Consider the following 17146-nt stretch of genomic DNA (forward strand, 5'->3'; position numbering starts at 1 on the left):
CACAGGTAGAAGGAGGGGCTCACTGCAGAGACCAGTCTTTTCTGGGCACTGGGGCCAAATTTGTTCTGTCAGCAAATACACTCTCGTACCACATGACACATTCTAAGTATGCAAAGGGGGCAAGATGAGCCAGAAGCTCCTGCAAGAGTTCCAAAAAAAGAGTGAAACTCCTGCACTGCTTGTCCATGGCCTCCCTGGAGTCAGCACAGGGGAAATTTAGTGCCTCCCCTGCCATCTTGCTTCCCATGAGTACCTGGCAAAGAATGCCTGATGCAAAAAATAAACCATGGCAAATGCTCTGTTTCCATTACTGTATGGGGAATGACTGGCTTATGTAATGTGCAGTGTGAAACCACTGCAGGGATCAAATATAGATATTGCCCTATTGTGGAATGTACTGGTGGCATAGCTGATATTTTTGTGGCTGATGAAAAATCAAAGCTCATTATCACTCCTCAGGTTTGGCCTCTCTGTGTGTGTTAGTGTGTGGGTCTGTCTATTTCTGTGTATTAAAGGCTCTGGGTCAAATCCTGATAATTCTATTTTTACTTTGTCACTACTCAGGCAAAACTTTCATTGATGCTAATTGGAAAGCTACCTAAGGAAGAGTGTTGAGGGAGTTGAGAAGCTGGCTGTAACTTGGCTTGATTTTGGTTTCTGAAAATCCCTTTCTTGAGATTTATTTTATAGAACATATATTTCTTAATGCAAGTTAAAAGTTGGTGCAAATTTTCACTGCATTGGAGCCATACATTGATTTATTTCAGTTGGGTTCTATTTTGCTCTGCATCTAGGATAGAGGGGTTCTGTGTGCCTGTGGATCTGCACTTTGCAGGACTTTCCCCAGGGGAGGGTGAGGGATGGTCTGTGTTTGAAGTCACCCACATGGCAGTGGAGCAGTGCTGACTTTCACTGGCTGTAGTTCTGGCATGCAGAATATTTATCATTTGTGGGTAATTTCCCTTTTCATCACTGAAGGCATCTGAAGTTTGATGGAGGGATTCAAACAAGTCCCCTTCAATCCCAAAGCTTTTCCCGCTCTTTTCCTTCCAACCTGCTGCTTCCAAGCTTGTTCTCTCTGAACTGCTGCCAGTATCTGACACAAAGGTGGCAGTTTGTCACCTGGCATGGAAGACCCCACGTGAAAGACACCTGGGGAAGAACTGGCTTGTGGAGTGAAAGGCTTATCCAGCAGAAGAAACATGAGGTGCATACCCAGCAGATGAAACAATCATCTGCAGTGAGTTGAAAACGTTTGCCAGGTGGGAGCTCTGAGTGAGAGCAGTCAGAAAGATGTGTCTTCTCTCATCATGAGCCTGGTTTTTGATTTTGGACTCGCCCAAATTGTGTACTTGCTTCTCAAGAAGAGCTTGGTTTGAGGAAAAACAGACAAATCCATTCTGGACAGATGGTGCTGCAAAAAAGGGCGGCAGAGAGGTGGCAGGAAAGTAAAGGGAGGAGTGGGTGTGGAAGGAGGATGCAGAGAGGGAATATGTCTGATACAGGCTCAAGCAAGTCTGCGGGCAATGATGTGAGGCAGCCCCTGGAGTGAGCCAGGGAGCTCGTGGGACGTGAAAACCATGTCAACAAGAAGAAACTGGTGTGAGTGCACAGGGGTTTTCTTTCCCCTTCAGTGGCACTAATGAGAGTTGTCAAGCTGCAGCTACTTACTGGACACAGTCACAGGCTTTGTTCTTGTCTTTCTCTCCACATCCTGAGCTTCTCTTTTTTTGGTGCTACCACTCAAACTAGTTCCCAAACTCCCCTGGGAATTCAGGAACAACCCATCCAATTCCTTTCTTACCACCCTCTCTGAACACCAGCCTGTTTTAACCAATTGGGTTATTTTCTAACTGTTCCTAGAGAGCGTGGAGGAGACTGTGCTTTGGGCCACAGTGGTGTCATGGAAAAAAAGCATGGGAAATATTCTGATTAATGTTATGTTTTGCTATTAGGCAACCAGTGGTGGAAGAGCTGCCAAGAGCTCATTGCTGTCCCTGCAGAGAAGAGGTTCCCAAATTGCACAGTGGCATTTAGTGGTACCCAAAATCCTCTTTGCTGTTACCAGGCCTCTGAATCTCTCCAGAAAAGGGGTATATCCAGCCTGTGCTCCCACATCTACAGAAAGGTGCCATCCTGCCAGAGCAACCTCTGAGAAGAGATGGTGAATAGATCAGGAAATAAACAGGTTGGTTATTCTCAGTGGCACATGAAGCTCTCTGGAGACAGCAGAAGGAGCATCTCTCCGAAAGAGAGATGCTTTTACTCTGGCGATATCCACAGAACAAGAAATTTCTTGTTTGTCAATCAACTTCAGCATCAGGTAAAACTTCAGGTTTATACTGTTATATGACACGTTGTCCCAGCTATTGGCCCAGGCTGCTGATTCAGATGCAAGAAGGTAAATTAGGCTTAAGATGCAGCCCTGGACTTCTGGGGAAACCATGCTGCTTTTCCTGGGATATCTGTAGAAACAATAGAAATCTCTTTTATTACAAGCCTTTTTCATGAGGCTGCTGGCTGACTATTTGGAAAACAGAAAGGACTGTGTAATTTGGATGATTTTGCATAGGAAGACTTCATGTTTCTCATCTTCATTCATTATTGTACTTAATATGTAATTACAGTCAGCTATTAGCCATTAGCAGTTAATTCCCTGTTACTGATGAAGATGGAATTGAGTTGCCACTTTCAAGTGTCTTATTTCATGCTTCTTAGTGTCTGAGCCTCCAGAGAAACATCTCTGAAATATCCCTGTAGAGCAGGCAAAGCATGACCTTCCTAGAGCTGGGCTGGAGTTGTGTTGCAACCTAAGCAATAAGCATTCAGGATTTTCATTCAGTTTTTCATTTCACAACATTTGAAAATGTTTTGGAGCCCTACAGGAGGCTTCCAGGGTTAAATGAGCTCCCCAGGCAGGTGGTTTTCCTGGTGTGGGGATGGCCAGCATGACTTTCTGTGTTTAGAAATGTCTGTGTATGACTCCAGCTTCAAGTCTAGATTTTCATCCCTTCTTCCCACTGACAGGACAGGAAGACAGAGGGTGGGGGTTTTGGTCAGTTCATCACTGAGGTTTTCTTCCACTACACAGGGAGAGGAGATTTTCCCCTGTGAGACTGTGGGGTCCCTCCCACGGAGACAATTCTCAGTGAACTTCCCCAGCATGGTTCCAATCTCACCAGCAGCAGTACTACCACACCTGCTGCAACGTGAATTCCCCCCACAGGCACACAGCCCTTCCAAAACTGCTGTGGCATGGGTCTCTCCTCCCATGGGGTGCAGTCCTCCAAGGTCAGGCTGCTCCAGCCTGGAAGCAGGGCCCCCTCTCTCCACTGGGTCTCCCACTGGATCACAGCCTCTTCCAGGCATCCACCTGGTCCAGCATGGGCACCTCCCCCAAGGGCTGCAGGTGGATCTCTGCATCCCCCATGGATCCCCCCGGGCTGCAGGTAGGTTTCTCCATCCCCTTGGATCCCCATGTGCTGGATCTCTGCATCCCCCGTGGATCCCCTTGGGCTGGGGGTGGATCTCTGCATCCCCCCTGGATCCCCGTGGGCTGCAGGTTTTTCAGCTCACAGCGTGTGTGTGATCCACAGGAATGCACTGAACAGTAAACACATAGCACAGCTCTCTGCACTGAGAAAAATCCTAAGGGTGCTGTGCCCTGGAGTGAGCTTGGTCCTTTTTTAAACAGATATGTGACATGTTTAATAGCAAAGAAAGGACTGGACATCGAAGACTTCAGAGCCTGAGCCTGCCACGGAATATGTTTCTGCAAAATACTGGGTGACCTCCAGTCACTGATGAGTGTGAAAGCCCAAGCTTTTAGCACATAGCAAGATCAGCTCCTTAATAAAAGTAGTGTGATATGGGTTGAGCAAAATTCCCCTTCCTGTGCCAAGAAGAAAAGGAAACATCTTCTCCAGGCATCTCTGGCACTCTGAGACACTCATTCTGTGTTTCTTTATGAACCTACTTTGATCCTCTGGACAAGAAGTTTCTTTCTTAAAAAACCTGGGCCTCTGTTCCCAGTCTGGTTGTTTCCAAAATGATCCTTCCTCTCAGGCTGCTCAGTGGAGGGGCTTTTCTGGTCACTCATTTACTGGGACTGTGCCAGTGCTTTAAAGAGTCCACGTTCAATTAATCCTCTGTGCCACTTTCTGGTCACCAAGGAAATGCCTCCAACCATCAAGGAGGCAGGGCAGCTGATGAGGATGTTTCCAGCCAAATCCCTCAGCAGGAGGGTAAAAAGACACACAGGAGCTGCTCAGAAAGCCATGCTCAAAGTAAAAATGATCACTTTAGGAGTATCCATTCACACCTGCCCTCCAGCTTGCCTCTAGATCATAACATCCTTTAAAAAACATTATTGCTACTACTATGGTTTGGGGAATCTAGAAATAGGAGAAGCTCTAGAGAAAAAAATATATCTAAATATACCTATCAACTCCACAAGATATTTTAGCTTGCAAAGATGTTGTATGAATAATTGATGGCATGGTTGATATTGTGCCATTGATTAGCTAGACGCTGACTGAACCATCCACCCCACCCTTTGAGGATGAAGTGCTGAATATTTTTGTTGTCATTATCATAATTCTGGCTTTCAGTTCCATGGACAAGGGCCAGAACTGTAACTCCAGCTCCAGCCACCCCAAACAGGGGTGGTGTTAGGAAGGTGACCCACAACTGAGTTCCAAGGTTAGCAAATCTTTATCATGGCAGAAAACCCCAGGTGTGACCAACCTGGGGTCAGTCTCTGGCCTCACTTGAACTGGTGGGGTTTTGGCAGTGGCTAGATTTGGATACAGGAGTGCCAGCTTGTGAATTTCAAGCCATGATTGCATTTACAACTTGATCGTACCATAAACTGGATACTTCAGTGTTCCTCAGTTTGTACTCTCTCCTAATGACTTAGGTAGAAGTCAGCTAATCAACAATGTTGTCTTAAGTGTCTTGTTCTCAGCCATTGGGGAAAATGTTATGATCTTGTGCCCCATCTTCCGCCTCTCTGGGATACACAACTCCATTATTAGATGTTCTCACTGCAAATGGTTCAGCAGGTTAGCCCATCGTTTCAGGAAGCATGTAGTGGATTTTATGCTCTGAAGGACATTTATCCCTTTAGCCATCAATGTCCCTGACAGCAGGCTTTCACTCATTGGGAAATGAGTGAGATGAGGCTGGAAGTCCTTAATGGGAATGTGTTATGAGGACCTCTGCCAGAACCAGTGTTGTCTATAGCTGGTTGTAGCCAATCTAATCTGACAACCTCGTCCTCCTCAGGGACAGGTCAGGTTTCTCCATCTGAAGAAGACCCTTGTCTTAAGGTGATGAGTTTATTCTTTGTGTCAATACACAGAGCTTGGAGGTGGAAAGAAAAAAGAGCTGCTTCTTGCAACCACCTCTGTTCCTTCTGCACTTGCACTGTGGCCAAACCCGAGTGGCTGTCAGCCACACACATGCCAAAACACACTGGGTGGCTGTGCTTGGGAGTGCAGGGAGCCAGAGCCAGCCCTGCACCAGCTGTGCAGCAGCTGCTGCCCTGGGGTGGCTGTGTGCCTGCTGTGTTACAACCCTTGGTGTGTGCCTGGTATGTGACAACCCTTGGTGTGTGCCTGGTGTGTGACAATTCTCAGGGTGTGCCTGGTGTGTGACACTGCTCAGTGTGTGCCTGCTGTGTGACACTGCTTGGTGTGTGCCTGCTGTGTGACACTGCTCAGTGTGTGCCTGTACAGTGACAACCCTCAGTGTGTGCCTGCTGTGTTACAACCCTTGGTGTGTGCCTCGTATGTGACAACCCTTGGTGTGTGCCTGGTGTATGACAATTCTCAGGGTGTGCCTGCTGTGTGACACTGCTCAGTGTGTGCCTGCTGTGTGACAACCCTTGGCGTGTGCCTGCTGTGTGACACTGCTCAGTGTGTGCCTGGTGTGTGACACTGTTCACTGTGTGCCTGGTGTGTAACACTGCTCGGGGTGTGCCTGCTGTGTGACAACCCTCGGTGTGTGCCTGCTGTGTGACACTGCTCGGGGTGTGCCTGCTGTGTGACACTGCTCAGTGTGTGCCTGCTGTGTGACACTGCTCAGTGTGCGCCTGCTGTGTGACACTGCTCGGGGTGTGCCTGCCCAGTGACACTGCTCAGTGTGCGCCTGCTGTGTGACACTGCTCGGTGTGTGCCTGCTGTGTGACACTGCTCAGTGTGCGCCTGCTGTGTGACACTGCTCGGGGTGTGCCTGCCCAGTGACACTGCTCAGTGTGTGCCTGCTGTGTGACAATTCTCAGTGTGTGCCTGCTGTGTGACACTGCTTAGTGTGTCCCTGCCATGTGACACTGCTGGCTGTGACCGTATCACAGGGCTCTGACACCCAGCCTGCTCTCTGCAGCCCTGAGCCACATTACTCCACCCCTTTCCAACTTTTCTCTCCATTTCCAAAGGCTTTAATCTTCTGATGAGTTTTGAGCTTGAGGATTCATTTCTTTGGGCACAGGTAGAGGAGAAGTAACACACTGAAAAATGAACATGTTATATGGGAGTGTCTGTACTACTTGTGCAGAGGATGGATTGTCAGTAGGCAGAGGTAGACAGTGAACTTTTCTGCTGCCTGGGACAGGGCAGGATATTGGGCAGATACTGGCAAGCAAAACAGCTGTGTGGCAAGGAAGAGTAAGTGATCTATATTTTACTCTGGGAATCTCTACCAAGCCATATCAGTATATCTTATCATGGGCTTTACTTTTTCCTTGCTCTAAAAGGATCACATCGTCAGCATCAGGAAAGGAATGCTAGACACTTATATTCCAGTGTCTCCCTGCACAGAATCCATTGCCATGTGCAAAGATGCAGTGAGCTGAGGCACTTAGCATGAACTTTGAAGATTAAGGCTGTAATGTGGGAAAATGTTGGGCAGGTTTCCCTTGAGAGGCTCTCACAGTGTTCCTGCAATGCAAACCTTCCTGCATAGCTGCAGGGCTGAGATAAGCAGCTCTGCCAAAAGAGTAGTTAACCAGATGAGAAGAAATCCACCTCAGTCTACAGGCATGACCCCTGAAGCCACTTGGATCTCGTGTTCACTGTAGTCTGAGCAAAAAGCCTTCCTCCTTGTCCTTGTTTAAGCAAAACCAGCACATCCATGTACAAGCAGAGAGGTGGGCAGTGTTACTAGGCTTTGTTTACTGCTGAAGATTTCTTCCAAGACTCATGTTGTCTGTTTACTTTAAAATTCAGTGTTAAAGGCAGATTCCTTCTGTAGCCAGCAGAGAACAATGAGCACTTTTACTGGGTCCCATCTGAAGAGATGTGTTTAAGATGGATTTGATGAGTTGCTCCCTGGCTCTCTAGCTTTCCTAGTGTTTAATGGGTATGATCCAGCCTGTTTCAATTTTGACATATTCAGTCAGGGGGTTTAGGCATTACTCATCTGGGTTAACAGTGCTCACAGCTTACATTTCCCCCCTTATCTGTGAAAAGCAAAGATTTATGTAGCTCAGCTGATGTGCAGTAGCTGAGTAAACCAGAGCAACTCAGTTGAGTGTCTGAGAATGAGACACACATTTAATTGCAATTTATAAAATACCAAAGTATGTACCTCCAGTTGCTTATACTTCATTACTTTCAGAAAGTGGGTAGTTGATGTTTATCATGGATCATTAACAAACTGAGGAGTGGGAAGGAAACTGTAAAAGCCTTCTCATCCATCCTCTGCTGCAGCTACCTGTACATAGATGCTTATGCCTGTAAAGATGTCAATTACTGGAGACATGCTGGCCCAATGCTTCATTATCTCAGTAGTCTGAAAGCTCTTCCCAAGCTGAAGCCAAATTTACCATGTCTTTGTGGGTGCTTGCTAGCATTTCAACATAGGTAATTAAACTAGTGTATTAATGAACAACCAAATAAAGCAAAATATCCCAAAGGAATGTTTAAGTGGACAAGGGAGGAGAAGGGAGGTTGCAGTACATCTGCAGACATAACTAGATTCTGAGAGTGAGAAGAAAGTGACTGTCTATAGTGTTAAAGAGATATTTTAGGAAGTGTTCTGTTTGTGGAAGGTTGGAACATTTACCTTTTTTTAAGTCGCTTTCCTTGGAAAAACTGCAAGTGACTTTGAGGGCTCTTCCAGTTCAAGTTCATTAATATTTAATTATAGAGCAATTTGAAAAGTACGGAGAGCTTCAGCAAGGTCCTTTGCGCACCTGTACACAAGACTCTCCCTGGTACTTGTGGTGGTATTTGTTCAGCTAGAGTGATAGTCCCTTGGTGCTATGGATGGGAAGGAAGTTGTTTTAAAGCTCATTCCCAGGCAGAGTTTGATGGAAGGGTGCAAATTCTTCAAAAGCTCATTAAATTATTACCTTCATCCTGGAGTGCACACTGCAAAACATTTACCCCTGGTACTTAATGTCACCATCCATTCAGGCTTATTATTACAGGGCAGGTCACAGGGTGTAATGTACTACTGACAGTGCTGCCACAGGCTCCACACACTCCACAAATATGGGAAGCTCAGGGCTCACATACTTATGGCTCCCATTACTCCAAACCACTTTGCTGCCAGGTCAGAGCTTCCAGGCAGGGCAAGGCAGTGTCCATTCACCAGTGTCTGTCTCCTGAGGCACAGAGTGCACCATTAGACACATGGTGCTCAGCAGATTGGCTCTCCTTAGCAGCTTGGCTCTCCACACAGAGAAACCTGTTTGTCTGTCATTTCAAGGACTCTGGTTTTTTGCTTAGCACACAGAGACATAAATAGATCTCGTCTTAAGATATCAAAGCTGCTTTGGGTCCTATTTGTGGCAGAAGCTAACTGCTAATGAAATGAAAATCCATAAATGTTGTTGGCGGCTTTTATCACCCAAATGTTTAAGAAAGCTTTACCACAGACTGTGCTCAGTTGTTAACTGTAATTATCCTGGTAGCATGCATGAGAAGACTGAGAACAGGAGACTAAAATGGTGCTTAAACTAGCAGCACATACAGATGCAAGTTTTGCTTTGCCTCCTCCAAAGCTGCTTTTTCAACAGCTGGGCTGTGCTGCCTCTGAAGTGCCCAGCACTGCCAGTACCCTTCAGAATCATAACAAAGCTTTTGGTAAACAGATTGAAGAGCTACTTAGCATGTATCATGTGCTATGGCTGCTCATTGTTTCAGAAGGGCTCTGCATTTAATAGAAAACTCTCACTGCTGATAAAGGCAAGCAATGGTTCTCCCTATGGCCAGGAGGGTGTGGGATTGAGTAATATCATAGGTACAGGTTCTTGAGAAGCCAAGGCATGTGATGGCTACTCTCAGCATGCTGGCATGAGACCTGGAGGCAGCATGTGGGTTGTCCACCCATGGGCAGGCCCCTCTCTGACCATGCACTTCTTGCATTCAGGAACTGAGAATTTCTCTACACCAAATGAGTTGTGGCGTGCAAGCAAGAACACGAGGCCTTTTCCCTTTGCCTAGGCTGCAAATGAAAGGAAAAAACCCCAAGATTTCTTAGAATTATGTTTGTCTCTGGTGATTACGTACACATGCTTGTAATCAGAATTCTAAGCTATTTTTACAGAGTACCTGGGCTTGCCATATCAGGATGAGATCTCTCTGCATGGTGAGGTATATGAACACTCCAGGTTAGAGTGTGAGTCTGGAAAGATGTTCCTCATTATTAGGGAGAAGAGGTTAGAAAATAATGGAATGTGATACAGTCTAGAGGTTACAGAGTCTTTTTCTACTCGATCTTCTCCAGATACCTCTGCAGCTTTGTGTGAGTTAATTAGAGCTCCTTGTGTCTCCTTCATGCACCACAAGAGAAATGCAGCCTAAGTTGGAAAGGGAGATCTATGTGTATGCTGTAGCCAAGTATCTCCAAAGTCTCTCACAAATAGAAAGTCAGTTTCAAAACAAGCTCAGCTGGACAGGGTAGAATGAAAGGCACAGAAATAGTGTCTCCTGCTCCTGGAATGTACCCATGTCTGGGACTGAATGTTACAGCAGTGCTTTTTTCACAGCCTGGCACAGCAGCTCACAGCAGGGTAGAGGGATCATGCACTGCATACCTTTGAAGAAGAAATGGTGATGCAAATTTGAAGAATGCAATCGTGCTGGAACTCAGAGAATATCTGTGTAAGGAACTTCTTTCCTTCAGTTTGCACCCATGTTTGACAGCCTTTCTCAAGTGTATTTTGCCTTTGTGCCATGGTGGCAGGAGACTGATTGCAGAGAGCTGTGAGGTGTTGGCAGGGCAGCTCCAGAAGCCTCTGTGGGTGAGTGTCTGCCTGCACCCAGCTGTTTTCTGCACATGGGCACTGCAGCTACTGCATCACCTCACTGCATGGAGGTACGGAGAAATACATGCTCACACTTCCTTTGAAGTGGGCATCCCCCCAGAAGATCTTATGCAGTTTCTGAACTTGCTGTTTAGGTGGGAACATGCCCTGGAATTTGGCCTCAAAAGGCAGAAGTGACCTTACTGCAAGATCACAGGACAGAGGCTCATGTGGTACCGATGGCTGCAGCACAAAGCATCAAGTGTATTCAAACACCAATTCTCTTTTTCAAGTACAAAATAAGAACTCAGAAAAACCTTGAAAATTACTGTCTTCCTTCCCTGTTGACAGTGAAATTCTAAGTCTGGATCTTCTGACAGGTTGAGAATAAACTATTCCCTCTCTAAGCAGTAAACAATTATGCTATGGAACTCCACTCTGTGGAAATATGATGAGTATAGTAGCTAATGCTCAAATAGAACCAAACAAGTCCCCAAACCTAAATCTACCTGGGTTAATTAGCTGACAGTTATAAATAAATACCTTTTCCCTTGTTGGTTTTGGGGTTTTTTTTTGTTTATTTGTTTGTTTTTGTTGGGTTTTTTGTTTGTTTTGTTTTTTTCAGTAGAGCTTGGCACAGCCCCAGTGAGCCTGATGAGCCTCTGCTGTGGAGCTGAGTAACAGGCAGCTGCAAACCTACTAAATGCATGAGCAGGCTGACATGCTGCAGCCCAGCAGCAGAGCAGGGACACAAGTTTTCCCCATCATTTCTCTCTGCCTGTGGGTGACAGGCACTGAACAGGGCTGCAGGGGCTAAGGATGAGCAACATCCCTTTCTCCTGCCTGTGGAGGACACAGTGATGGGGCAAAGAAACTGGGCACTTTGCTTGGTGTTTGGGAGAAAAAGGAGAAAAGTCATGACTGAAACAGAACTGAAAGTGCTGCAAAAGTTGTTGCTGTTGGTTTTCAGTGAGGAGACTTTGTTAGACTAGTACTGGCACAAATAAATGATACCATGAGCAAGAGCTGGCAGGTGTGCAGGCCTACAGCCAGGGAAGCACCGTGTGAGTGCATGGTAACTGATGGGAGATCCCCTCAGTATTTGCACTTTGAAGGGGGCTGAGTCTGGGTTCCATAATCTGCCTCTTTGTGCCTAATAACAGCAGCATTGGGACGTTTATGTAACATTTATCAACTTTTCAGAACACTACTTAACAAATAAATCTTCCTGAGGAAGCTCGTAAATTGCTGAAGGATCCTTGGAGGAAATATGACTCTCTTATTTCCATGCTGCTGAAATGTCTTCCCTGCCACCCAACCCACAGGAGATCCTGCTCTTAGGAGGTGATCTGTGACATTTGTGAGAGTCTGTTCCATGGCAGTGGTAGGACACTGGGCCCCCGGGTGACCAAGGGCTGGCTGAGTAAAGAGCACAGTCTTGAGGGTGTTGTCAGAGGTGTGTGCCCAGACCTTGGTGCCTCCCATGGTTTCCAAAAGGTCTAAACGCTGTCCTATGGAAGCTTTGCATTGAGATGTCTGGGGATTAAAATACATTTGCATGATAACTATGTGCAAGTCTTGAGACAGGGAACACAAAATGCACCTGCCCTGTTAGACAATTCCTTTGAAAAGGTGTTCCTGAAATCCTATAACTATGCTTTTTTAAAAAATAGTTTATTTTTGGTAATGAATGTGTCCATGCTCAGACTTCATATTACTCTTTAAGCCCTGAGTTTTCTGCTAAGACTGCCAAGCTTGAGGCCATTTCTTACAGTGATCCTTGGGACACTTCGAGTGCATATTTTGTTTTGCTAAACAATGTTGTTTGGTCTTCCCAGATCCTTTCTCAAGAAAGCTTCAGCTTTTTTGGAAAGCGTTCAGAGAGGAAAGTTTGTTGCTATCTGCAGCAGCAAACAGCTAAGAAATCAAAGGCAACAATTCACAACACAGATCAGCAAAAGGTAAGAATGAAACTGTTTCCTGAGGAAATATCCTAACAAACCAGAACAACATTTCAAAATGATAATTTTTAAGTCACTTAATAATATTCATTTCAGTACAGCTGTGCCCTAAGGAATAAGTGTCTATATTTAATTCCTCTTAAGCAAGAGGGATTTGTCTTTAGGGAAAGGTTGCTTTGTTCATCTTCCTTGGGGGCAGTGACACAGTTCCAAAAACATTCAATAGTATCCAAGTTTCTGCAAAACTGAGTGGTTTTGAAAGATGGTTTATTTTAAGAGCTATTAAAAAAAAAAAAAAAAGTAGAAGGATCACTGGCTCACTTTGAGGCATCAGTTCCAGGCAGAACTGAATGGAAGAAATTATGCTCGTTACCTACATTTGGAGCTGCCACATCCCAGCAGAAAGATTTCCTACTGCCACCTCCATCACACTCAAGCACCTAAAAAACCTATGATGAGGCTGTGTCCTATACCAGGGCACTGCAAGTGTATGTATTCTTGAATGGTTCTGCAAGGTACCTTGAAGTGATCACTGCAAACTAGGAAACTGAGAAATACTGAGCACAGCTTTTCCCTCACACTCTGCTGAGAACTACAGGGAATTAATTGTAGGGCTTAGCATAAATACAGCCATCTTGTTTCTTAGCAAAGGTGCAGTTTTGCTAAATTAAACATGCTGAGATGACTAAGAATAATTATTCATCATGATATCTTACTGAATTTTCAGGGGTCAGGAAGATGACTCCCTTTTCAATACTAAAAATAGCATTAGCTGAACAGAGCATATTTGATGTAGTCATGAGTAAACTTGGGAGATGAAGCAGACTGAGTAACTGCCTGTTGGTAACTAGAAAAAAACTCTGCCCATGGCAAGGGGGTTGGAAATAGATCATCTTAATAATTCCTTCCAACTCAAACCATTCTGTGATTCTGTGAAAACACTGATTTTATTTTTTTTCTCTCCCTCTTACTCAGTAGCCTGAGCTGTTGGTGGTGGTGAGAAATGTACCCTGCAGAGGCAGCAAAGCACAGGTATGTTCCAGGAGAATGGAAAAAAGGCTGTGCTGTGTGTCACTGCTTGTGACAGCGTTATTAGTCAAAATAATGGAAGAGCTCAGAGGTGACTCATGAATGAAAATAACTGGGTAATTAACACCAGAGAACATTTATTTAGGAAAAAACGGGTCCCTTTAAACTAATCCAGCTAGGCTGATGGGTTACAGGCAGAGATCTATTACTGATGGGCTGCAGTGACACTGTAACACACTGACAGCCTCCTGCTCCAAACAACCAGCACTTCAGGTATGAAAATCCACGGGCCAATGTGCCAGTCCTTAAAGGTCTAGCAGGGCTAAAATGGTCACTGGTTTGGCAAAAAAAGTGTGATGCCATAGGGCAGATAATTTGGTTCTCTCTGGATTCAGCACTGCTGGCCAATACTGTGCTCTGTTGTTTTGCACACTATTGGGAAAGTTGGTTAAGTGGGAAGTTTTGGGGAGACCCACACAAGGGAGTGGAAGTTAATCTGTCCTAATGTGAGGGACTCAAGGAGAATGACAAGAAGGGAAAGGGCAGCTTGGAAATCAGCTTATATATTCATAAAGATGTAACTACTTTCAGGGGCTAAGAGCTGAAATGGGTAAAATTAAGCCTCATAAAGACATTCAAACAGAATTTCTAACAGAAATGTTCCACTTCAACCAGGAGCTAATCTGAAGACATGTTGTGTGCTTTGAGTCACACAGGACAATCCTCTCTTGCCTTGCAGGATATCAGCCATGGATATGCTGAAACCACAGAGCTCCAGTCTGGGATTTGAGCCTTGTAATCAGATTGGTGAGGTTTGGGTTCAATAAAATACAAAATAAATACATTATAATCTGTTTCCTCCCGTTTTGCTTCAGGGCACTAACTGTGGGAAAATCACAAAGTGCTCGAATTCTCCCCAAGCTTGGGCAGTAGCCCACATCTCGGAGGCAAGATGGCACATGAAACATTTCCTGTTTCCAAGCATTTCCTGTGGGGCTACCAGGTGCCTCTTTCCTGCAGTCCTGTAAGCTGTGTTGCTAATTCAGCATGGAGCTTGGTGAGGAAGGACAGATTCCCTAATGCATTTCTGTGTTTTCCCTACTGTACGGCTCATGATACTTGAGAGAGCCCAGGGATGTAAACATACCCAGATGTGCGAAACATGCCTTGGCCCCTCTGCCATGCTGCTCTGGGAGTGCAGTGCAGCATTTCCATTCTGGGTCACCAGTTTCCTTGGGAAGGGAGCTGTTTGGACAATAATACCCACATGTGCAGCAGGCCTGGATGCGTGTCCTTAAAATAAAACAGCTGGATCCCATCCCTGGCTCACGCTGGCATTTTCTGTCGTGTGGTGGCACTGGCACCATGAAATGTCAGCTCTCAAAATGGAAATGGCTGGCATTGTTTAGGACTGATTCCAGCAAATGCCTTTTGGGTAGAAGCACTCTTTTGCTGCCCCTTCTCCGTTACCTCGTGAGGAGAAGTATCTCAAATAGGTCATTGTTATGCATGGAGAGAACCCTGTTCCCTAAGCTCCCTTGGTTTCCAAGTAAACGAGCTTTGGAGGTAAGTTAGCAAAAGAGGCTGATTCATTAGCAGCAGGGGAAATCTGTGTGTTGGAGGGGAGCCCAGCTGCCCAGAGGGATTTACGTAGTGACATGCTTCTCAAATCTTCATAGAACAAGCTGAGTGATACACACACAGGCTTGAACTGTATCACAATCACATGCTTGCTAGGCTCAGTTCTTATCTCATGGGTTTCTCTGGAGAGTATCAGTTGCTCCAGTCCTTCACAGGGCTTTAAAATTGTAAGGGAAGAAGTCACAGTGAGGTGTCCTTTAATGTGAGAAAATTCTGTATCTGTTTTCTTTTCCAAATTAGGTCACCTTGTAAGGCAGTTCTGGATGGAGTTTGTCCCTGCAGTTATAGAGGCTGTAAATAACATAGGTATTACAACATGTTTGACAGGATTTCATTGCGCCATCACTACTCTGTCTGAATATCATATCTCAAATTAATAACAAATTAATTTTATCTGCTGAAAGACCCCAACTGTCACCCTCCTGCCCGGAATGAGATAATTCTGGGCAGTTACTCTCTTAGAGGAGGAATGGGGCCAGCACATTCTTCTGGCATCATTACCGAGGGCAGCACAGGGATGAGTGCTCCCCTTTGTCCAATCATACGGAGCTCAGGGAGGAGAATTCATCTCTTTGGAGCATCTTCTGCCTCTTTGTTGGTGTGTCAAGCACTGGTGCCAATTGGTGCCAGTGATGAGAAGGGCACTCCTCCACAAGATCAGAAGCAGAAATGCACAAACTGCTCTCCCAGCTGAGCAGCTGTCGGATTACAAAGATCTCTGGCCCCTCCTGACCCGGGCCAGATTTGAACCATTGACCTAGAAGCGAAAAGCTTGAAATCCCTGCTCAAGCCACGGGATAAACAGGACTTGCAGAGCCCCATTCGCATTCAGTTGCTGCCATCTAACGGCACACGGAGAGTGGAAAGGCCTCAAGCAATAGAAAGCAACATAAATGCCACCCTTGGGACGCTGGTAGGTGGTAAAACCTGCCCAGATGGTTCTCATCAGAGTGCTGGGGAAGCGAGGGGATTTAGGCTGGTTTTATTCCTCTGAAGAATAGTTTGACAAAGGACTGCTGTGCTGCAACTCAACACAGAAGTGTCCCACTACAAACACCACGTCTTCACACTGCTTGTGCTCTTCTCTGCCGGGTTGTTTCCATACAGGAAACCTGAGGGAGAGTCTGTTATTGTAGCCTGGCTAAAAAACTGCCCCAAAGGCAAAGGCAACTGAGTGTTGAGTGCCTATAACAAGGGGAGGCAATGAAAAAAAGAAGGTAGGAGATGGCACTTTTAATTTTTCTTAGTAACACTGGTGCACACAAAACATCTGGACTTTCCAGAACTTTTTATCAGAAGGAGAAAGAGGTGGAGATTAGAACAAAATTAACACAACTAACTAGAATTTATTTGGCCTGGCCTAGCAGACAGTAAGGCTCACTTTCCTTCAACGTTTACATAAAAGAAAACCAAAGAGAGGAGATGTCTCCTTCTCCCCCTTTACCAGCTCCAGGAAGTTCCTGCTGTTTTCTGCCTCTAAACCCTCAGATTTTTAATGTAAAAAGCATTGATCATGTATCAGTTTTGCACTGCCTGTTTCTGTCCATGCACATAACTCCAAAGAATTCTTTTAAGCCACGCTAGCTAACACTGTCTCTCAGAGGAGAAAGGCTAGAGAATGCATATTTCTTTATGCATCCCTGAGCTGCAGCAGGAGGGGATGCAGAGGCATGTCCCATGATGGGAATGCAGCCTGATGAACCATGCAGGACTCTCCAGCAGCCTTAACACAGCCCCACTGGTGACATGGGATCTTGCAAGGCCCAGAAGTCCAACTAAGTCTGTGACCAGGGCTAACAGAAGTCATAAATCAAGATTTATATTTGAGAAATTGAGAAATGACCAGTAGTCCCTGGTCACCCAAGAAATGCCATTTTATAGGAGAAAACTGGGGAGGAAACAAAAAAATCATATCTTCAGACAAAATACTGAAGAAAGCTGTAAAATTCCACTCTGCTGAGGGAAAAATTGCTGGAGAGAAAGTCCAGTTGTGAAGCAACATGGAGATGACAAAGGGAATACCAATCTTATTCTTTTTTTTTTCCTGCTGAAGGAAAGTTTTCAAAAGCACTGCAGGGAGAAACAGAAATGAGTGTATTGAGCCCTAACCTTGCGACTGCTGGTGCTACCTGCACCTCTGTGAGGGAGCAGAGGAAAGCAGCACATGTGGATTGTAACTCGGGGAGGGATAAAAGCATTTTAGCATGAGGTTGCTCAGCTTTGTGCCAACAGGCATTTCCCAGGCTGCAAAGAGCAGCTGAGC

At 45.5% G+C, this 17146-nt stretch overlaps 1 long non-coding RNA gene across 1 annotated transcript; it reads left to right on the forward strand.

The window, feature by feature from the left end:
* The first annotated feature begins 410 nt into the window (after positions 1–410).
* LOC119706224 lies at positions 411–14078 on the forward strand. The gene is made up of 4 exons (XR_005258448.1): positions 411–459; positions 12091–12213; positions 13189–13245; positions 13982–14078. It is a non-coding gene; the product is annotated as an uncharacterized LOC119706224 (long non-coding RNA).
* Positions 14079–17146: the final 3068 nt, after the last annotated feature.

This window comes from Motacilla alba, chromosome 12 (assembly GCF_015832195.1).
Source record: "Motacilla alba alba isolate MOTALB_02 chromosome 12, Motacilla_alba_V1.0_pri, whole genome shotgun sequence".
Taxonomy (NCBI): domain Eukaryota; kingdom Metazoa; phylum Chordata; class Aves; order Passeriformes; family Motacillidae; genus Motacilla; species Motacilla alba.